Here is a 23,472-nt window from a genome sequence, read left to right on the forward strand (position 1 = left end):
GTATTTGCTTCTTATCTTGGAAGTCATATTCTGGAACTGAAAAATTACGGCACCCTTTCTCTCCCCTTTATTCATGCAGTACTGTAGCTCTAGGAAGAAGGGATTTTTTGTCCTACTCCTTGAGTGACCCATCTGAGGGAATGTTACCGGGTTACCTATTGCCACGAGCATTAGAAAGGCAGTGTCCCTCTCTGTTCTCTGGGAGGAGCAGTGCAGGGACGGTCTGTGCTACTAAGAGAAGCCTAGTTTCTTGTCAGGCCATTACCTACTGTGATTTGTGTATTTCCAACATTTTTAGGGTTGTGTATTTCTTGTTTTCTAGAAATCCCCCAATGTATAGTGTTTTTCTCAGACCTTAAGCAGGCCCATCAGTTTTGCCCTTGCCCTTGGAATTCTGAGTATCTCCTCAAAATCTTTCCTTCTTTGTAATAAGATACCTTACTGAATCCTAGACACACTTTGAATGCTGCAATTATGGAATAATAAAGAGGCATCATAACTTCAAACCGAAGCATGTCTTGCTGATCTGAGGTTTATGCCAGTAGTTAAAAATAAGCCTCCCGTTTCCCCCCCCTTTCTTTTTTATACATTGTTAGTCCTCTGTTTTGCCCAGCCACTTAATTCTATTCGTTTGGTGGCATAGTTAAAAAGGTGGAAACATGATACTTAGAGTTGTAATGGCTCTTGGAGTCGATATGGCCAGGCCCCTTCAATTTTTTTTAACAAATGAAATTAAGATCAAGAGGCAAAATGCCTTGTTGACTTGTCCAAGGTCACACAGCTGGCTGGGAGCTGAGTGAGTCTAGAACCCAGGTCTCCCGACTGCTGGGCCACCAGCCTTTCCTTCACCTGCTTTCTCCACGTGTATCTCGCATTCCCAGGGCTTGGCTGAGAATGGCTTTTGGCTTCTGATGAGTCCATATTCATTTGTTTCATTTTCAAATGCTCAGTATTTGAGTATTCAATAATTCAGATATTCAGTAATATTCCTATATGAGTACCATGTAGGGATCACTGAATTACCTTACAAAGAGCATTGATGTTTCTCCCTCTGAGATGTTTCTTTAAAACCAAGAGTGCTCGATTGTATAAAGTTTTTATTGCTTCTCCCCTAAACTACTCAATTATTTGTCATACTTATACCTCCTTATATGATTAGCTGCTAGATGAAAAACCCAAACTTAATAAAGTCACAAGTAATAAAAGAGACAGCGGCACTTGGTTCTTCCTTGGGAGAGGGTTCTCCAGGGTGTGAAAGGAAGCCCTGACCCTGTGGGGGCATTTGGCCCCTGTGAGGGTACTGGCAGCGTGGTCTTGGACCAGGTTTGGGAATATGAAAGGCTTTAAAACAATACATAGTAATGTAAATAAATGGTTTAATTTATAAAAATGGAATTTATCCACAACTTACCAGAATCAGTTTAAAATAGTCTCTCCTAATAATTGAATTTGAATCCTTCTGAAATTCAAGTATGAGAATTAGATGCAAACAGAGACGTGCTGAGGACAGTGGGTGACTGTCATAGACCTTGATGTGGCCCCCACTGTCCACTTACCTCAGGACGTCGTGGAAAGGTTCATAGAATGACACTTAACTTGTATTTTCTAAAATATTTAGAGGAGATGCCTTGAAGAATTTCTGAAACACATACACTTCAAGTAAACAGGCATTTTCATAAATATTTTCACTGTGCTTGAAATTATGGCCAGTAACTTTATGCTTGTTTAGTTCATAAAACCAGAGGGAAGCAGGATACGTGGGCATGTTTTTCGGCAGTGGGTCAGCACCGTGTCTTCCCTCCTGGTGTTCTGGTGGACACTCTGCTCATTGTCCTGGAAGCTGCTGCTGCTCTTTGCTGGTGAGTCAGCTCTGTATCGGGCCTAAAGAAAGGGCCAGGAGCCCGCTTTAGGGATTGGCTTGACTCCCTTCTCCCATAGTTTAGTTTCCTTTGTTCCCCCACTAGCATTTATCCTCACCGTTACTTTTTCAGTACAAAGTAAATACAGCATGTTTTAACTGGCTTCCTTTTCTTAATAGATAATTGGTCACCTTTATATGTATATAATTATATATATAAACACGTGCATATAGAAACATACAATGACTATATGAGTGTCCCGGTCACTGAGTAGTGTTTGCTACTCCTCCCTGCCCCCAGCATCTGCCCGCGTCAGTGTACGTTCTGGTGTGCCTGTGACACGTACGGACGTGAAGGGGATGTGGTGCTGGCTTTCTGCAGGCTGAGGAGGGGTTCCAGGGCAGCCTCTGGGGCTGCCTCTGGCCCAGAGCCTGAGCGTTTGTGCTGTTGGGTCACCCGGGCTTTCCTCACTTCCTTCTCGGTGCTCAGCTGCCCGCCAGGACGGCTTCTCGTGGCGCCTGAGAACTTCCACTAGTTGAAGGAATCGGTCTCAGTATCACACGTAGTCCCAGCTCCGGAGTGTGAGGAGTATGTAAAGAGGATTGTGAGTGTGGGGATGGCAACAGTAGAAACAGGGCCATTAGTTTGAATGAATGAATGCGTGAATGAAGGACTGAATGACGGAGCTGCCGTGATCCCTTTTCGGTACATGTTGCTTTTAAAGGCAGTATGGTCAGGTTTCACCTGGCTGGGCAGCTCTGCCTTGATACCAAGTGACAGACTAGGTGTCTGTGTAACATCTGCTCTGGCCCTAGGAATCTGGCCTAAATTTTTTTCTCATTAGACTCATATGTGAATCATAAGCCATGAATCTTTACATGAACTCACAAACCATATTATTCTATTTTTGGGTAACTTAAGGAATCTGACAGCAAGTATTCTGAATTTGAAATGTATGCCATCGCGATAATACGGGATTTAAATTTCATTTTTGCTATCGATTTCATACTGTCTTGTTTCCTATCAGGACTTACTCTGCAATGGAGTTCTTGAGAGAGATCAGGGGAGAATGATTTTGCTAGAAAACGTTTATGTGATGAGATGATGTTAATGTAGTTAACAGGCCAAACTGTTGGAACTTCCCAATTTGAAATTCTATCTTTAATTCTCAAGTTCCTAACGTATCGCTGGTGCTAGTTTAGCAAAGTACATGAAGCACAGGGCAGTCTGGGGACAAGGAAGCAATCTCTTTATGGTTCTCTTCCGGTAGGAGCTGACACATAGGAAGAAAAGCACAGGGCTCAATGGGCTGGTGACCAAGTATCTGTTGCCTTGGAAGGCAGAAACATTTGTTGATTTACCACCTCTGAGGGTGCTGAGATCAGGTTCACTTAATCAGATCTGACTTTTACTGGGCAGGAGGAAAACTATGCTGCAAGTCTCCATGGCCATGCAGAGAACCATCAGAGCCACTTTTGGAGGAGAAATCTTTGGTATTTAATGTTGAACTCCAAGGTGTTACCCTTACTCTTAGGCATGTCCAGGAGACTGCTACAGTTGAGGAGTTTGAATTTGGGATGGTAGAAGTTGTCATAAAGATTTAAAGTCATGGTGTGAGGCTTGTGTGAACTGCAGTCGCCCTGGCACCTGACCCCTTTCTCTAGTGGCCAGGCAGGCACCCGATGGAGCTCATTGCTCATTGCCAGCCCTCCATTAGGTCACTGTCCAGAGGGACAGCCCACCTGGGAGCTGGCTGCCTGGGCCAATTGCTTTGTTCATTTGTGCACGTATGCGTTCATGTGTTGCGCTCACCCCTTGGCAGAGCCTCTCGCCCAGTCAGTTTGCATGAGGCATGGTGCTGGGCCCTGGGATCCACCATGGCTGAGATAGAGTTCTTGCCCCCGGGAGCTCACAGTGCAGTGTGATAAAGAGACTTCTAAACTCAGGGTGGTAAGGCTTTTTAATGGAGCAATAGGGACCTTATTCTGCTGTGAAGAATGGGGGGAGGTCCAGAGAGCTTCAAGGTTTGTGGTGTGTTTGAGAGACAAAAGGAGACAGACAGTATATGCAAAGGCAAGGAGGTCAGGGGGATATGCCCTGCTGGGGAGTCTGGTGGGCTGCGTGGTCGCGTGCATGTGCCTTGGACCCCTTTGGTTTATGGGGCCCAAACCAGTTACTTTCTATCCTAATTCAGTTCTTCTAAATTTTCTGTTTTTCTTTGTCGCATTACCACCCACCTTGCAACCAAAATTAGGGATTTTTAATCTCTCTTCCCCTCTACTCCCTACTCCCTGGCATAATGGGTCCCTATTCCCTGTCTGTTCTTGCTGTTGAACGTTACTCTTCTGTCCAGGTCCCTAACCTTATCATTCTCCACTCTCCAACCCCTAGAGCTGCACTGTCCAGTATGAACCACATGTAGTGTTTACTTGAAAATGAGCTAAAAGTAATCAGTCAGAAAGTCAGCCCCTCAGTTTAACTCACTGCTTTTCAAGTGCCCAGTCGCTGGCGGCTGGCGCATCGGGCGTCGCAGGTCTAGGGGCTCCATTGTCTGCTCCCATTCTGCGCCCAAGGGAACTTTCCATCCTGGGCTCTACTTGGCTCCCTCCTTTCAGATGAGCCCACCTTCCTAGTGTGGTGTCCGAGACCCCCAGCCTGGTGGCACCTGCTTTGCTTCCTCGTGTTCAGCTACGCCGTGTTTTGCTCACCCCACTGCCTCACGCCTTTGTACCTTAGTACATGTTGCTGTTCCTCTCTCTGGATGCCGTTCCCTGTCCGAGCCTTCCCTGCCCGCTTCTGACCGAGCTCCAGCTCTCGCCCCTGGCTTCCTTCAGGTCCTTCTCTCCTCTCTTTCTCCTCCGGTGTCCTTGTCTGCTTGTAAGGTCGTACTTGCCTCCCAGACAGGACAGGTGGTGCTTGTGTGGTGTTGTCGTCGATGCCCCTCACTCTGTGGCAGGCATGGTGGTTAAGCTTTGAGGACAGATAGACTGAATTTCAAAACTAACCATTTACTTGCCAGGTGGCTTTGGGTAAGACATATAGCTCCTCTGAGTCTCAGTTTCTTTATATGTAAAATGAAGATTATAGTGGTATTTCCCTTGTGTTAAATGAAACCCAGGCTTAGAGCCCCCACACCACACTCAAGTTCAGCTCTTGCATTGCAGCCGAGAGCTGTGGTTCTAGACAGACACCATTCTGGGACCTGCTGACCCTGCTACAACCACGTCACGTACAAATAATGATGTTTTGTGGCTTCTTTTCTACTGTGTGTGCCTGTTACTTACTTTCTTTATTGCATGACTCATCTTTCCAGCATAGTTTGTGTAGAAATGGGGATAAGAAGCAGCTTTTTCTTTGTTTCTGGGCTCTCTGTTTGCTACCATTCTTCTGATGGGGTTTTTTGAGGGGCTTTCTTTTTTGCGTTCCTTTGTGTCCTCGACCTCCATTGCCTTTGTTTTCTCTCTCTTAGTTTAGAAAGTAAGTTCTCTGTCTAGTTCTTCAGTGGTTACCCTAGATATTTTAACAAACTTAATAAAATCAAAAGTAATTTCTTTACTTTTTTCTTGACTAATGGAAGGATTTAAAACATTTTAACTCCATACCCCCTCCCGACTCATCCAATACTTCTTTCTCGAGTGTTTAAATCCTACGAATTCAGTCGATGCTCTTTGGATTTATTGGTGTATTTATCAGCCTGTCTGCTTACCATTGCTTCTCGCACTCACACCACCCATCTGAAATCATGTCCTTTACCTGGAATGTACCTTTTAGAAAATCCTTTTCATTGTGATTCCTGGGGTGGGGCAGGTATTTTATCTATGTGCAAATGCTGGGTTCTTAGGGCCTAAGCACTAGTTTTGCCGAGTATGGAGTTCGTAGCAGGCAGTTGCTGTTGCTCAGCATGCAGGATGATTATTCCAGTCTCTGGTTTCCCTGTTGCTGTTAGTCCAGTCACCAGTCTTTGTTATCTTTTCTCTCTGGCTGTTCTTACACTCTTCCCTGCTGTTCTTACACTCTGCAGTTTAGTGGTTTTACTTTGTCTTGGGGTGGCGCTGTCTCTCTCTCCCTGTAAAATCTTGCTTGAGTTCGTTGGGCTTCCTTCATCTGTGAGTTGGTATCTTTCAGTGTTGTGAAAAAGTATCTTAAAATACTGCTTCTTCCTCATTCTTAATGTTATCTCCTTCTGGAACTTCATTAGATGTAAATTAGACCTCACTATTGCCTCCAAGTCTATTTATCTTACTTTTGATTTTCTCTTTGTCTCTTTGTTACCACAGAGAGAAAACTGACTTATCTACATATATTCTAGTGTTTCTTCTTTAAATTTGCCTCTTTGGTGTCTTTAGAGTCCTTTTTAAAATTTTATAATGCAGTTAAATGGTGCAATTATATTTCACTCAGCTTTTAGATTTTTTTCAGCAGGAAAGTTAGTGAGATACCTGGTTGTCCTTGCTGCTGAAAACAGAAGTCTCTTCTATCATACCGTAGCTTGTACCAGAGCCTAGCACATTCCTTAACTCATTCATTCCAGATAGGTTTATTGCGTGCCTGTTAGGCATCGTTGCTAGGCATACAGGGTGAAGGAGACGGAGTCGTGTTCTTCAGGAGCTTGCATTCTGGTGAGCCGAGAGAGGCAGGATATAATACGTCGTTTGGCATGTGGGGCTGATGTGTCAGAGGAATGAGGATGAGTTGGGGACAGCTTTCTTAAGAAGAAGGTGGTGTGAGGAGATATCTGATGATGTGAGCCTGCGTACCCTGGAGGAAGGGTGTTCTTCCCAGAGGAAGCAGGTGTGAAGGTACGGCTAAGCCTGGTATGTTTGGAGACCCACAGGAGGGTGCCCGTAGCTGGGGAAATTGGAAGGAGCGGAGACTGGAGCTGGAAGCTGGGGCCAGATCGCAGCGAACTTGTAGGTCAGGGTGGGGAGTATACATAATGGCGACAGCAGCAAATTTGGTGGCTTGAACTGAGGCAGAGGTGGTGCGAGGTGGCCGCATCCTGGCTCTGTTTCAAGCTGGAGCTGAGGGAATGTGGGTGCGAGGGAAGGAGAGGAGTCAGGGACAGTACAAGGTAGGTGATGGGGCTCCTTTGCTGAAGGAGGAAGACTGGGCCCGGAGCCCAAGTCGGGGACAGAGGAGCAAGAGGTAGGCTTAGGCAGAGGCCCTTCACATGCCCAGGAGTTGATGCTGAGGAAGCAGTTGGCGCTGTGCGGGGGTCAGAGCTCATGGGAGTCCTCTGTGCTGGGGAAGTCCAGTCAGGAGGCATCAGTACATGGCTGGTGTTTGGTCACGGGAAGGAGGCGGTCACCCGGGACACTGGTGCGCACTGAAGGCAGAGTGGGGAGCCTGCCGCCTGCGAGTGCGCACACGGCGGTCCAGGCACTGCCCGGGGCCTTGCAGGACAGGGCCGGGAGGCATGCGGGCACGTGTACAGAGTGACTGGAAGGGATACAGGCAAATCCGCGTTGTCTTGGAGATAAGGGCCCTGGACTCCTTTACTGGAACTCGGGTTTTGTGCTATGGAAGCTACAGAAGGGGCCGGGTGCTGCCTCGTTTTCCCAGCTATAATATGTTCTTAGGGCAGAAAGATTAAGAAAAACAGATACGCAGAGAGAGAAGCCCCAGACTCACATGCCCCACCATCCAGAGAGGGTTAATAAATGTTAGCATTTATTCAATATTTGCTCGCATGTCTCCTCCTCAGGAAAATCCTCACTGACCACCGTCCTGCCTGCGGGAGACCCCACCACTGTCCCCCTGGCTTCCTGGTCTACCCGTCCTCGGCAGCACCTGCTCCGCACCCCTTCCTGCTCTGCCTGTAAGTCGTCTGGGCCCAGGAATGTCAGCAGGGACCTTCTCATTCTCCTTCACCCCCAAGCCCCATGCCCTTTGCCCCACGCCTGGCCCATCGGAAACCCTCTGTACACATTGTTGAATGAAAGACCTCATGTTTGGTACATAAACTTCCAGACCTTTTCCCTGGGTAATCACCCCCTTGAGGATGTATCTTTAAATAACCTAAGTGGTCAGCATTTGAGGCCTAAGCTGCTGCTGTGCAACTGTCTGCGCTCAGGGGTGCTGGGTGTAGTTGCCAGCCTCTTTCCAGCCTCTCTGAGCAGCTCTCGAGCTGGGTGGTGGTGGGCGCACCCCAGCTCTCCCAGGCCGCACTTCCGCCCACCCTCTGTCCCTCTGCCTCGCCGCCTCTGGGACCTTGTCTCATCTTTCCTGCCATGCTGAGAGCTCCTGGGCTGCGGGCCCGGTCTTATCACTCACCTATTTCACTCCCTTCCCCCAGCTCTTAACAAGGTTTCTGACACTCAGAGAGTAAATGTTCTTAGAATATTGGGGAAAATGTATGTAAAATGATAAAAACATAATTGTTGACTTGATATCATTTTACTGAGTTTATCAAAAATAATTACATATTTTATTGAAAATGCATACAAATTTGGGACACAGGCTATTTCTTGAGCCAGCCAAACTGACAGATGTTTAATTAAGGATAGGCTCTTTCTGCATCTGTGTATTTATGCACACATGTGTAAGGTGTGTGCCTGTATGTGTGAGTGTGTGTGTGTTTAGTATTATCTTTGAAGTTAAGATAGTAACCAAGGCATTTTCTTCAGGGTTTCTCAGATAATATTTACCATGTATGGTAATTGGGAATTTTATCATACATGGAAATGCCATTAATTTTTCTTCTTTGTAATCTGGTAACTGGAAGTGTGTATTAGGCAGGTGGCATCATGGAAAATATACAAGAGGCTTAATGTGGCCGGTTTTTGTTTTGTGTTCCTGGAGTTTTCATTGGCACAGCTAAGGAATGCATGTTCACGGTCCTGCTCGCCCAAGTGGTGTCTGCCCTGCGGGGTGGGTCATGGCCAGAGGGATGGAAGGAGCTGTACCAGGGACGGGCAAGAAGAGCCAGCGTTCGCCGAGTGCCTGGTGTATACAGGCACTCACATATATGTGTCCTGGAAATTCCCCGTAACTTCCCCATGCAGTAGGGCATCCATGTTTATCCCCACTTTAGAGATCAGAAGAATGAGGCTTAGAAGTTAAACTTGCACCTGTCACAGCTAGTTCAAACCCTGGTCTTTCTCTCGTCCCATTTAAGGGAAACTTTTGCTATTCACTTTGTTTGGTTTTAGCTCATTAGTTTCAGATTGTTGCTTGATAAGTGGGTTCCCTGCTCATTTTTTCTAAATTACTGGATTGTCCTTCATGCACGTGAGCTTTTTAAAAAACCAAACTACTGTCAAGTTAGACTCAGTTGTCAGTGTGTCACGCCAGGTCCAAACCGGCCCCGCATCCTCCTCTAGAGCACCCTGCTTTGGTTCCAGCTCGGATGTGTGAGTGACGTGGGGCAGTGCCTTGAGAGTGGCTCTGTAGCCGAGGGCAGAGATACCTACGAAATGCTGGAAAGCCAAATCCTTTTGTGGTTGGCAAGGCTTTTTTTAACTTCAAAGGCATATATTCGCAGCACTGCTTGACAAGTATTTGAGCAGTTCACTTCCTGACAGAGCTCTGGTGGGGGGATGTCTAGCCAGTGGTTTCCAGCCTTCTCAGTGGCCCCTTATCAGGATGTGCTTTTTATTGCTGGTAGGTGGGTTGGGCAGAAGTCACTCTTCTTGTAGCGTAATGGGTGACTCAGGCTGGCGCCCTGCCCTTTGTAAATTCTCTCTGCTCTCTCCTTAAAGCCACCCCCGTGTCCCAGTACATGCCCCCGGGCCCCGAGTGTCCCTGCACTGTGTTGGTGTATACCCCAGCCCCTTCTCCTTGCCGTGCAGGTTCCTTTACCCGGAATGCCCTTTCCTGCTTCTCCAGCTGATGATTCTCTCTGGGATGCCAGCCCTGTACGCCCCTTGTGGATCCTCCTGTGTGATCCCATAGCGTTTGTGCAGAATCCTCTCCAAGTACTTGGCACAGTGCTGGAGGAGTTTGTCTAACAGCCTCGCAGACCATGAAGAGGGGAGCCCCTCAGCGCCTGTGCCTGGCTTACTGGGTGAGGCCAGCCCATAGACACCACCACTCTGGCAGCCACAGGTTCTCAAAGGCCCTGACACTGGCACTGTGCCACGCGCCAGGCAGATGCCATTTGATGCTCATAACCTCCAAGGCAGATTGGATTCCATTTTACAGATAGGCAGTGTCAATCACAGACCTCTAAAGTATTTTACTGGAGGTGACTGGCCCATTCAGGGTCAGGCCAGTCTGTCTCGTAGTGCGGATTTCAGAGACTGTACGTTCATGCACCAGGTGTGTCGTGACCTTTGTGGTGTTCTCGCCTGCCGCCTCTAGTTTTCAGGTGGGTGACCTCCGCCCTTCAGCCAGGGCTTGCAGCCCCTCTTGGGGACCCAGCAGGGCCGTGCGCTCAACTGGCCCGTGAGGGGAGGGGTGCCAGCCGTGCTGCTGCAGGGGACTGCCCACGGCGGCCCTCTGTGGGACAGGAGGTCCTGCCTCTAGAAGGGGCTCCTCACAGTGGAGGGCTTGGAAGGAGCCGAGTGCTGACCTGAGGCCACTCTGACTCATGAGTGTTGTTAATAGTGCCCTTTGTGGGGTCTTGGGGGCCTGCTGCAGTAGCCCTCAGAGTCGGCCTCAAACTGCCTGAGTCAAGCATCTCTCCCCTCTTTCGCTGGCATGTCTGCCTTTATTGAATGGCCCCATTTTCTTGCCTGAACAAAAGACAACCTCCTGACCCATTCTGTACTTTTTCCTTCTACTTTTGCCAGAAGAATCTGTCTCATCTTGGCCTTTGTGACCTTTCTTTAGGGCTTAAGTGTAGTCTGTTGGCTGGGAAAACTTGCAGCCCAAGGAAGAAGTATCCCACTGGCAAGTGATTCCGACTGAGAGAAGGAAATCTTCTGGAAGTGTTTGATGTCCCCTGATGGCTGGCATGGCGGCACTCCTCAAAGACTGCCCCCCAGGGGGAGTGGCACTGCAGAGTCTTAGGGAGTCAAGATGAGAAGCAGGTGCTCGACTCTACCGCCCAGGTCCCTGCAGCTTGGTCATACACATCTCTGGTGTCCGGCCACCTGCCACTTGGTAGGTATGGTGGTCAGGCTGCAGGAACATGCTGGCTGAAGTGAATGGGGGGGTAGTGGTGATGAGCTGATGCGTCCTCATGTGCCAGACCCTGACCACCAGCTGGACATGAGAGAGGGGTGGCGAATTTCCAGGAGGGGCATGTGTGCGTGTGTGTGCATAATGCTGCTGTGTGACGGCGCTCTGAGCTGTGGGAGTAACACCGCTTCAGTCTTTGGCAGGCTGCTGCATGTGTAACTGGGGCTCCTTGCAGGGTTGACGGGTGGCCAGTCGAGGAGCACTTGTTCCTTAGAACCATGAAATGAGTCTTTGTTGAACAGGGCTGCCTGGCAGGAAGTGTAGAATGCTCACACCCATGGGGCAGAGGAAGCCCCATCTGGTGAGGGTATTTAGTCCTGGCTAATAGATACTTATCCAGATTTTGGTGACCATAGGTCATAACCCTTTTCCATATTTAGAATGTTAGAAAACCAGAACTGCAAAGACCCTTGTATCCGGCCCTCCCCCTCAGGGTCGAGGAGGGGCGCGGCGTGTCAGCAGGCGGAGTGGGACAGGTCGCGAATGACTGCAGCCAGTTACTCGGTGGCTCAGCCTTTGTTTGGCCGCACACCAAGCGGGGCCTACTGCAGACTTGCTGGGAGTTTTAGGGGCTGACTGTGGGATGGCCTGGGGTGTGGCGGGCACCCTGCATGGCTGCTGTCACCCGGTCAGGAGCCAGGAGGGCTCCGTGGTGTGTGCTCAGCTCTGGGGGAGAGTGTCCCCTGCCCCACTGTTGGCCCTTAGACTGTGCTGGACTTGGGGCACCCTGGGTTACATTAGCTGCACTACATTGTGCTCACACTCAGTTTATATTGTATCATTCATATTTTATATCACAAAACTAATTGAAAGGAGTTTTGTAATTTTGCTTTTTTTTTTTCTTGATCTTTAAAGATTTGTTTTATTGTACCAAAACACATTCACATTGTGTCCTTATATTTAAAATATACATATCTTATTTAAATGTGATCCCCTTATATATACCCAATTGCATAAATTGGGCCTCCTGGTAAACTTGCTACTACTAGTAAAATTATGGAGGTAGAAGTTTTAAACATGGAAGATGAAGAAGTAAACAAAAAAGCATGAATATGAACCTTAAGAATTCAAAGCAAATTTTAGGACTCATTCCAATTGAGCCTAAATGCAATATAATTTGTATAATTGTGCTGTTTTATTACAATGTCATTGTATATCCTGTAATAAATTAGAGAAATACTATCCACTCACCAACAACATATAAGCAACCATGGAGCTCACTAACTCCATTGCCTGCTCTTCGTTGACCCATTTCTTTAACTTCTATCCACTTATCCAGATGTGGATCATACCTCTCCACACTAGATAAAGAAGCTACTCCATCATTGCCACCTACTGCTTAAACATGGTTCGCTAGGGCCACAGAGCAACTCCTCCACGGGGAGCACTCATTGGTGCCACTGTACCCCACTGATCAGATTCTATGTCGTGTCTTTCCACGTCATTGAAGCAAGTGTTATCATCTAACCCTCCAACTGCATAAATTGGGCCTTCTAAGGAGGCCAAGGCAATTCCTCGCCTCTTCGTGTTCATTGATGCCTTCATCATCCATTTATTAGTAAGAGGATCAAACATCTCCATGCTACCTAAATGTTCATTTCCATCATGTCCACCCACCGCATACACTTTGCCTTGCACAGAGATGACACCCACATGTCGCCTTCGACTATTCATTTCTGGTCCAAAAAACCAACTGTTTTTGTTGATGGAATAGCATTCAATACTGCGAAAGGGGTCACCAGATCCACCTCGACCACCTACACAAAACAGCACACCAGCAGTATGCTTCCTTGGGGTCATCCGAATGGAGTATTCAGAGTCAGGTACTGCTCTGCTACTCAAGTGAAGGTGGTAATTTCTTGCTTCATCCAATAAATCTCTACATTTTAGATTTTGCTTGACAATTTGTTCTTTTGCCACAACACCCATAAGAAAATCAACTGGCAACAGCGGTAAGTGGACCTGTGCAAGTGTTCATCCAACCACTTGGAATGATGCTGAGGATGGGCAAGAAGCCACTTGATGGCTGCACTATGGACCTGCTTTTCATTCTCAATATTTAGATCACTGGAGGACAAAAGCTTATGGAGATGCTGGGGTGACACACTTACAAAGTCTTCACACTCCACTACTTCAGTAAAATGCTCACAGGCATACCGATCTGCCATGTCCATTAGATCTGTTCGATTGTGACTTTCAGCAAACGCTCTTACTGCCAGGCAATTGGAAGGATGAAAATGTAACTTCATGTATTCACAGCAAGCCTTAGCCACCAGTTCAACCTGTAGGATACAGGCTGCATACAAGAGAGGCTGGACATTATCAACAGTCAAAGTGAGCCGTGACGAATAGACAAACTTCACCAAATCATCTATTGCATCCCCATCAAAATCTCTGATCTCAATCAGTGTTTGCTTGGCTTCAGCCATTTCAGAGAGAAACATGGCTTTGAAGTAGGGAATAACACAAGCCAAAACAAGTTTGTGACAAGAGATTAGCTTTGAGCCAACCTTTAGTGTGATATCACAGAGCTCTCTGTTTTCATAAAACTGAAGAAGAGAACCATGAAAATCTTCCCAGGCTTCATTTGCTCCAAAGATAAAGGAGTCTTCTCCATCATCATCACAAACTGGAGATCTGGTCTTTGCTTGCTGGTACTGAGGCCTTTTCCCCTTTGTGAAGTGATTCCTAGCTTGTTTTGCATTCATAGGTTCTGAAGCCATTTGCAACACTCTTCTTTCAGTATAGCTCTCTTTCAAACATTCCCTTTACTCTTTTTTAAGGGTGGTGAGAAGGCAGATGGTAGAAGCAGACCACTAAATTTCAGGTATTTTTCACAACCCACTCAACTGCCATTGTCTGGTTTGTTGAGACTGGAGAGACTGAGATTCTAGCCACTTGTGGAAAGCAGGGATCCACATCCGTCTGTGTGCTCAGCCCACTGGTTCAGGCAGTGGAGACAGGCAGAGCAGCCAGGAAGCAGAAAACAGCCCTTTCCTCCCCTCAGGCACCAAAACAGCTCCTCTGCGACCCCCGACATTGCTTCAGGGGCTGAGCAGCTCCAGAGAGTAGAGCTTCTGGGCACTTGGTCCTCGGCTCGGCCCTCCGCTCGGCCCCTCCCAGCTTGGCTGCAACGGCGCAACCAGGCTCCTGCAGTCACGAGCAGCGCCACGCGAGCCCTGGGCGGCCCTGCCGGGCGCCTTCTGGCCCCAGCCCCCGAGAGCCGCGGCCTCGGGCAGACGGCTGTAATTTTGCTTTTGAAACTGTTTGAGAAATTAATCCCTCCTCCCCTGGTCCATTTTTGTATTTGTTCAGTGGGAACAGCACGTGAGAAGACAGGAAGACGAGAGGAGTGTGGGGCTGTGTGCTGCTACCTGTGGGGGGCGAGTATGGTGTGACTGGAACACGGTGCAGATGGGGCAGCCAGAGGGGCCAGTGGGGCGAGCTGGGAGGCCCTACTGGCTATGATAAGACGTCTTGGGGGATTCCAAGCTGAAGCATAGCCTGATCTTACCAAAGACATGCCAGCTACCATGGTAGCATCATGGAGAAAGAAAGGAGTGGGGCCAGATTGCAATCAAGGCAAAAGATGGTGATGACCTCAACACAGGGAGCTGCTGCGGGGTGGGCCCAGCAGGCGGGTTTGGGAGGCTCTGTGGTAGTGCTCTTATGGCGCAGGGACTGTTAGCTGGGGTGGGCTGGGTGTGGGAAGGAAGGGAGCTCCTGGCTTGAGCCGCTGGATGAATGGTGGGACCATTTCCTTATGTGGGAACCCCAGGGACAGGAGTGGGCTCAGGGAATGTAGGAAATGGTTTGCAGGACTGTGTGATGGCCGAGTGGAGGGGTCCAATGGGTAGGCAGATGTAGGGGTCTGAGGTTTTGGGCCAGAGATACAGTTCAGGGGTCATGAAGTTGAAGGTGGTTTGATGTGTGGAAGCAGAAGGCCTTGCTTAGGTGGAGCGTGTGGCTAGAGAGTAGGGCCCGGGACAGAGCCCTGAGGAACTCCAGCACCCAAGGCTTGGGCAGAGGAGGAGGAGAGAAGTCAGGAGAGGCAGGGTGGTGGACGGCGGGTGTGATTGTAGGAGGAGACTGCGGGAGGTGCAGTGATGAGACCAGAAAGGGCCAGGTAGTTTCGCCCTGGGGAGCCCAGAAGCGCCTGCAGCCTGACACCACAAAGGTCCTGGGCTTCCTGTGTGATTAGCTTCATTAGGGAGGTGGGAGAGAAAGCCGTGGCTGTGAGATGAATGGGTGGGGTGAGGACTGGAGAACTCGAGAGTGGGTGGCTCTGGTGGGAGCTTGGCTGGGTGGGGGTTGGTGGGTAGACTGGGGTCCTTGGCCATGGGAGGAGGTGGGAGTTAGGGCCAGCCCCAGACAGTGCATGGAGAGGCCAGCCTGTACGTGCTGACACCCTTGAGTGGTGGCAGGAAGGGAAGGGGTTCTGACGTCTCACTCGTCCATGTTCCATGGGAAGGAAGGGAAATGGCCAGGGAGGAGGTCTGCAGGGACCTTGTGCAGAGTGGGGAGAGATGCTGGGGGACAGCGCAGAGGGGAGGACCCTCTAGGAGGTGGGACTTTGCTCCAGCACCCATCAGACTGCTTGTAACTGGGGAGGAGGGAGGCTGGCGGTGTGGTAGGTAGAGGGTGGAGTTTTCAGCAGGCAGGTGAAGGGAGAATTAGACTCAGGGAGCTGACATTGTTAATGCCAGTGGTGCCCTGAGGGTAAGCAGTGTGAAGACAGGTGGCACCGGCCAGCCCAGCCCAGCCCGGGGCAGAGGACAGGGAGGAAGGAGGCGCAGTGGGGTTTAAGGCGACAGCGATGAGAAATGAGCAGGGTGTGTCTGATGACAGATAACTCAGTATTACTGCTCTGAATTTCTGGTGAATTTTTTCCATCAATGTGAATATTAGTCCAAAGGAAGAACATGACTTTTATAGTTACAGAAGGAGGTTCTACGATTACAAATAGGAATCATTCCAAAGTAAATGCTGGTGAGGTCTGAGAAAGCATCCCGGAGTCGGAATGGTGATACTCTGACTGTGTGTCCCAACTCTGCTGGGCACGTTGGCGTCTGCCAGACAAGTGAGGCAGTTAAGAGACCTCCTCGGGCCTGACCTTGCTTCTCCCTCTGCCCAGCTGGCAGGTGACCTGCCAGCCTCTCCTTGCACTTCGGGGCCATCGCTTACTGAGGATTCCTTCCTAGTGTTGGAGAGGTCAGATTTCTTGGCATGAAGTAATGACCCATTCCCTTGAAATATGAATCCAGCTTTGTTATGTGAAGGAAGAATACTATTTCTCTCTCCCTGATTCACATGCACGCATCTTAAAATGTACACACTGAAGTGGTGTCACAGAAATAAGGAGCTCAACTCCATCACCTATAGGCGCCCCCTGCCCTGCTCTTGCCGCCCGCAAATGGGTTACTAGTTGGTTCAGACATTCAGTCACTTAGCAAACATTTGAGCGCTCCCTCACCCTAAGCACTAGAGATGCAGAAAGGAAATTACCCAGTCCTTGCCTCTGAGGTTGTGGTGATGAATATCTGTGCACTGCTTTACTCTGCTTGTTTCACTTATACCCGGTTTTGAATGTGGAACGGTTCTCCTTCTTGTCCCTTGTAATGGCTGTGTGGTGTCCACTCTCTCAGTTTTCCATTGTTTTCCCAGTTTGTGAGAATTTGACATGTCTCTAGTCTTTGCTTTTAACAAATACTACTGGGATGAACATTTTGCTCAAGCCATTCTTTTCTTTGAATTTATTTGCTTGGGTCATATTCCCCAGAGTGGGACCTCAGGGTCAGAGGTTGGTAACTGTTATCTGTCTTGTTCCGTATTTCCAGATTTTTCCATGAAGCTAATAAGCAATGTTAGAGTACATTCCTGTTTTCCTATAGCCCCACCAAAACTGGTGTTGTCATTTTAATTTTTCTTTTTGCAAGTTATTCCATTTCTTAAGGAAATTGTGCTTTTTCCTTTGTCAGATTTGTCTCGGTTATGCTGCAGTAACAAGTGAACCCTAAATCCCAGAGGAACATAAAAAAATGTCCTTGTTTGTTCTGCATGTCCCTGTGGGGTGCTGGAGGTGCAGCTCCTCCTCAGTGAGTGATGGGCAGACAGGCGGGGGCGGGCCCTGGGCACCGGCTTCCCACGAGTTCTGGCTTGGAATGCTGCCCGCCTGTGCCCGGCTGCCGTGTCTCCCGCAGGCTCATCTGTGGCAGCTTCCTGGTGCAGTGGGGTATTGGAGCCTCAGCCTTTGCGTCAGTCCTTCCTGCATTGTCGGTAGTAAGATGTGTGTCAGTTGAAAGAAAAAAAATGTTTTACTTTCTTTGCTTTCCATATTACCTTTTATTGTGCAGAGGTTTAAAAAGGTTGAAGTTTTGGGCGTATGCATCTTCTTCTCTTATTTATTTAACACAAATCTCATTTTCCTAAAGCCAGAGACTAAGCTGTTTCCTTTGAGTTGCTTAAAATAGGTTTTTTTATTTGGTTCCATATGATGTTTCAAACTCATCCAAGTATATAATGCCAAGGGTTTTAATCTAAGTTAACTTTGGTCCCTAACGATACCTGTTTGTTCTGTAACATTAAAAAACCCAAGCACAACAATGCAACATGCCTGTGTGATAAGAACACTCACCAAAGCAGGAACAAGGGGAACATCCTTGACCTAGTGAAGGGTGTGAATGAAAACCCACCGGGCTGGGCAGTGACAGACGGAGAGGATGGGGTGCCTGCTCTCACCACTGGTGCTCATGGCGGCAGCCAAGTCAGGCGAGGAAGAGAAATGAGAGGTACACAGATTGAAAGGGAAAAGTAAGACTATCTCTGTTCACAGATGATGTGATCTGGTATGTAGGAAATCCTAAGGAACCTGCTAAAAATCTGTCAGAACTAACATACATCTTCAGCAAGATTTAGGATACAAGATCGATATACAGAAACAATGGTATTTCTGTACACGAGCAATGAATAAGCCAAGAATGAAATCAAGAAAACAAGTCCATGTATAGTAGCATCAAAAAGAATAAAATATTTAGGAATACATTTAACAAAAGAAGTACAAGACTTGTCCCTGAAAACGCCAAAACATTGTTGAAAGAAACTAAAGGTAACCTAAATAAATGGAAAGATATCCCACATCCATGGATTGGAAGACTTAATATTGTTAAGGGGGTGTCACCCTCACAGTCAATGCGGCCCCTACCAAAATTCCAGCTGCCTTTTTTTTTTTTTTTGTAGAAGTCAAGAAGCTGATTCTAAAATTCATGTGGAGGTGCAAGGTGCCTAGAACAGTAAAAACAATTTTGAAAAAGCAGAACAATGTTGACGCACTCACACTTCCCAATTTCAAGAATTTCTTTAAATCTATGGTATTTAAGACAGTGTGGTGCTGACAAATAGGAAAGACATAGAGAGCAATGGGATAGGAGAGATCAAGAACAGAACAAGCCCTTACATTCATGGTCACTTGATGGTAGGGTTTCTTTTCTTCTTATGGCTGAATAATATTCCATTGTGTATATGTACCACATCTTCTTTATCCAGTCATCTACTGATGGACACTTAGGTTGCTTCCATTTCTTGGCTATTGTGAATAGTGCCGCGATAAACATAGGGGTGCATCTGTCTTTTTCAAATTGGGCTGCTGCATTCTTAGGGTAAATTCCTAGGAGTGGAATTCCTGGGTCAAATGGTAAGTCTATTTTGAGTTTTTTGAGGAACCTCCATACTGCTTTCCACAATGGCTGAACTAATTTGCATTCCCAGAAGCAGTGTAGGAGGGTTCCTCTTTCTCCACAACCTCGCCAACATTTGTTGTTTGTCTTTTGGATGTTGGCCATCCTCACTGGTGTGAGGTGATGTCTCATTGTGGTTTTAATTTGCATTTCTCTGATGACTAGCGATCTGGAGCATCTTTTCATGTGTCTGTTGGCCATCTGAATTTCTTCTTTGGAGAACTGTCTATTCAGCTTCTCTGACCATTTTTTAATTGGGTTATTTGCTTTTTGTTTGTTGAGGTGCATGAGCTCTTTATGTATATTGGATGTCAACCCGTTATCGGATCTGTCATTTATGAATATATTCTCCCATACTGTAGGATGCCTTTTTGTTCTATTGATGGTGTCCTTTGCTGTACAGAAGCTTTTCACCTTGATGTAGTCCCACTCTTGTTTCCCTTGCCTGGGGAGATATGTTCATGAAGAAGTCACTCATATTTGTGTCCAAGAGTGTACTCAGCATTTTATTAAAGGCCTTGTATGTGCAAGTCCCGCCAAGCTGCAAGCTCTGCAAAGTCAGGGACTTCATGCGGCTCGCTGTCGCCCCCCTACCTGGGCCAGAGTAGGTGCTGAAGGTGTGTTAGGAGGGAACAGGTGAGTGAGTGGCGGGACTGACCACGGGGCAGTGGTACTGTTTGTGCAGTAATTCATTACAGTCTGAGAGCGAGGCAGCACAGGGGATGCGTCTCTCTTCTAGTAGGTGACGACACTGAGCCTGGCTGGGAGGCGGCTCGCGCAATGAACACTGGAGCAGGCACTGCAGTTCGGGACTCCTGGCTCCATTGTCCCACTGTACATTCTAGTCCCACCCAACTTTGAAAGCAAAAGTGGATGTATTTCTGATTAAAAATTTGCCTTCGGGATATTGTCACATTATGGGACATAGTGGGATAGTGACCTGTTCCCACTGCAGAGTTGGTCCCTCCTGGGAACTCACAGTGTGGGGGCAGTAAGTGGAGCTGGGCTCCATATTTCTGTCTTGGCCAAGCCTGCTCTAAATAGGATTTCTTTGCAGCCTTCCTCTACATGTTCTTGCACCACTGTTTGCATTTGCACATTAATACCAGACTTGACGATGTGTTATTTTTGTCCTTTCTAAAGTAAACTTCTCTATTTTTAAGCTTTTGGAGCATCAATATTTAGCTGAGGGAAATCTTCCTAGTCTCCACGTTCCCAGGGTGCTTGCCAGCCAGAGAGCTAAAGAAGTATTATTGCAAAAATGAGTGCAAGGCACAGACCTGTCAGCTGACATATTTCCATTACATAAGAAAAATGAGTTTTGGGGACATGTCTAAATGCTGTTTCCTCTGGCTCCTTGTTGAGTCACATAGGTGGACTAACAGCTGATGGACTGGCTTGAGACCGGGTGACTTTGGATCCTGTCCTACCTTTGCTGCCAATTCACTGTAACCCAAGACAGTTAATACCCAGAACATGAAAAGCCAGCTGAAGATGGCCAGGGGGACTTGCCATCAAACTTGTTTTCTTTGAACTATTAGGATATGAAAGACGCCAGGGGTGAAATATATTCATCTTAAGGGTTATTACATGATTCCAAATCTCACATTTTTTAATACTAATTTGTCACATGGAAAACCTGTCCCCTTCTCTAATCTTCAGGATCTACCTCAGACAAATACCTCTTCTTTCCCCTTCTCTTCCTGTCCCTTGTCTCATTTCTTGAGCGCCTGTTTTAGTTTATACATAAATAAAAAGAGCAGAGCCACTGCCGGGCAGCATTCCAGGTGGGGTCAGAGAAGGAGCTCTGTGAGCCTGCAGGGCGGCTCGGGGCCGGAGTGCTGGCACCGCCAGGCTCTCGGGAGGAAAGGGCAGAGCCGAAAGGACACCGGAGAATTGTCAGGTGACCCATTTGGGGCCTGTTTGTGTTTGTCCTCCCTCTGCTCGCTGTGGTGCTTGGCATGGCGACTCCGTGAGTCCTTTTGAGAAAAAGAGCCCCGCCGACTGCCTCCGAAGCCTGCGTGCCGCAGAGCAGCTCATCTCAGGGTCTGGGTTCACTTCCTGTCAGTAATCAGAAAGGAAAGGTCAGGCCTTTAACACCTCCTCGCATGTTCTAAAAGGTGGAGGCTTTATTGAACAGTTTCTGCATCTGGGGCTGTCCTTTCTTCTTTAGGCCAATTTTAAGAATAAAACCGACATACTTTTCTCTGGATCTTCAGAACCACCTTCATGTTCCTTCTTAGGCCTTAGGAATTCCCTGCTGGGTGTCTGCTGTTCGTATCTTCTGCTTCGTGAGCCCAGGGAACAGTTTAGAAACTAAACCCCTAGAGCAGATCAAGAGCAAATCATTTCAAAGGATGTTACCGAAACTTAGCTAAGGTGAGTGCTTGCTGTGCTTCAGAGACACTTTACATTCTGCTCGGTTTAAATGGTATCAGCTTCGAGGTTGTCAGCTTGAATCTAGTATTTAACAAGATGATTTTTACTCTGCGCAAGTGTGGGGAAGGGGTGGTGAGGAAGTGAGCTGGGGAAAGTCTGCAGGCAGGAAACGCGAGACTTCTTCCTCCTGGTCTCAGTCTGAAGTGATTGAGTGGAAGAGTGAGTGGCTAAGGTGGGGTCCAGGTTTGCTCCAGGGGGGAGGACAAGCTGCCGGGCTCCGTATCCCTGCAGCTGGCCCCCAGACAGCGTGGGACCTTCAGGGGTGCTGGGCTGTGCTGCTTCCTGGGGCTGCATGGGTTCAGTGGAAAGGGCTCTGGGCCCACGGCCCTACTCCTCACACAGGTGGGCCTTGAGCAGGTCTGGGTCAGGGGGAGCTGAGCACTAGGAACTTGCTGCTCAGCATGTGCTCTGAATGCCTGGCCAGGAGGCCTGGTCGGGGTTGGGGTGGACGTTGTGGTGCATACAAGTTGAAAGGATGAGGTCGTTTTGCTTTATGCCCCATGTTCTCTCAGAACTCATGCGTCATGCCCTCTGCTGCCCGCCTGCTCTCAGCCACCGTCTCCCGCTGGCAAGTACCGGGAGCTGCTCCGCTGTTCCTCAGACATGCCGGGCCGGCTCCAGGCCTCCCTGTGTGAGCCTCCTTCTGCTGGGTGCCTTTCGCCAGGTGGCCGTCTTGCTCGCTGTCCCTTTCTGTCTTGGATGTCACTTGTCAGTGAGACGTTCTCTAGCCACCTTATGGAAGAGGACAGCCTCCTCTCTGCTTCCACCCGCATCCCTTTTCCTTGCTTTATTTCTCTGCGTAACAGCTACCGTGTGATTTATTTTCTTTGTCAGTCCCCTGCAGTAGAGCATAAACTCCATGAGGGTGGGGATTTTTGCCCCATACCCTGCTGGATTCCCCAGTACCCAGAACATCATGTGGCTACAGGTGTTGAAAGAAGGGAAGGTGAGTAGTAGGGTGGGTAGATTGCCAAAGCATTCCCAATGGATATACACTAATTTAATGGAAAGTAAAACTCCCTTTGCTGCTTTATTACAAAATCATCTTCATTTCTTATTTTGACACAAAATGCATAGTACACATTTTCACTTAAAACTGAACCATGCCAGTCCCAGTCCATCCTTACCTATGCTTCCAGTCTCCCAGAGTCTGAGTAGAACTTGAAGGTCCCCTATTTCATGAACAAGGAAGCCGACAGCCCAAGGAGTCTTGTGCTGAGTCCAAAATCATTCTGCTTAAGCTCATGAGATCTGCGCCAGAGCCTGGGAGACAACCACCATTTACAGTTTGCTGCATAAGAGACAGGCACTTCCTTGCCTTATCTAAGCTTGTGCTCATTAAGAAATTGGTAGGATGTACATTCCATCCCTGTCTTACAAGTGGAAAACCAAAGTCACAGAGCAGTAATGAGGTTTTCTTGGGTCACATGGCTAGTGAGACCCAGACGGCTAGGTCAGGCCCATTCCCGGCTGGTGCCCCTGGAGGCGCTCGTGGGATGCCCGGGGCTCTCCCTAGCCCTGGTGGGGAGCGTCAGGAGCGTGCTCCCCGGTGTTCCGTTGTTGGGTGCTGCTCTAGGCTGCTCACCTGTGTTCCCACTGGCTCCACGTGTTCTGCTTTCCTGCCGTGAGTGCGTTCTCGGGCTGACCTTTGTCTCCGTGTGCAGCACTTTCCCCTGCTCAAAGCCAGTGTGTGTTTGGGTGGGTCTCCTAGGCTTTTGGTAACAAACCAAACTGAAGTCTCAGGCATTATGGGACTTAATAAATAATTTGTGTTACAAAATATTTTTAAATTAGCCCTAAAAAAAGTAAATATTAAGAGGTCAACTAAGTACAGTTACTTTGTTGAAACTCTTCACCATTTGGCAGCAAAACTTTTTTGCAAACAAGATTTTCTAGTGCTCTGACTCCAGACAGCATCATAGGTCAATATGTAGTATCCAGAACAGGTCTTCGGGCATGTGGAAGAGTGGCAGTTTGCACAGTAGAATGATTATTTTCATGGGAAAAGGGGAGAAAAGATAATGGTGAGTAGGACAGGAGAAGGGGGAACAGAGAGGAGGCAGGTTCTGGACTAACAAGAAACATGGCACATATACCCCAGGACTCTGAGGTTTCCTGGGAAATCCATTTATTCCCAGTTGCATTTCTTCCTTAAGCCACTGTCTGAGCAGCTGCAGGTGCTGTGATAGCACCAGGGTTCCCCAGGAGCTAACCACCTGGTTGTGGAAATAGGAATAAAGGCAAACAATGGCCCAGGACAGTGGTGGGCAGAGAGTCATTGGCATGGTTGGGGGGGTTCCTCAGAGGAGGTGACACTC

The 23,472-nt window shown here is 48.1% G+C and overlaps 1 protein-coding gene and 1 pseudogene across 5 annotated transcripts in view; one reads left to right on the top strand and one right to left on the bottom strand.

Moving 5' to 3' along the window:
• PACSIN2 (protein kinase C and casein kinase substrate in neurons 2) overlaps positions 1-23,472 on the top strand; it is a 122,933-nt gene that overhangs the window by 45,884 nt on the left and 53,577 nt on the right. For 2 of the 5 annotated variants that reach the window (XM_036931326.2, XM_036931328.2), the window contains exon 2: positions 7,564-7,677. The exons of 2 other annotated variants lie outside the window; for them this stretch is intronic. The gene's annotated coding sequence lies outside the window, so the exon portion shown is untranslated. Of the gene's footprint in view, positions 1-1,840; positions 1,860-7,563; positions 7,678-23,472 lie in introns of those variants that run through there. One more of the 5 variants, XM_057486308.1, reaches the window with a different exon arrangement.
• On the bottom strand, positions 11,873-14,036 carry LOC118935223 (kelch-like protein 8; annotated as a pseudogene).

This window comes from Manis pentadactyla, chromosome 10 (assembly GCF_030020395.1).
Source record: "Manis pentadactyla isolate mManPen7 chromosome 10, mManPen7.hap1, whole genome shotgun sequence".
Lineage (NCBI taxonomy): Eukaryota > Metazoa > Chordata > Mammalia > Pholidota > Manidae > Manis > Manis pentadactyla.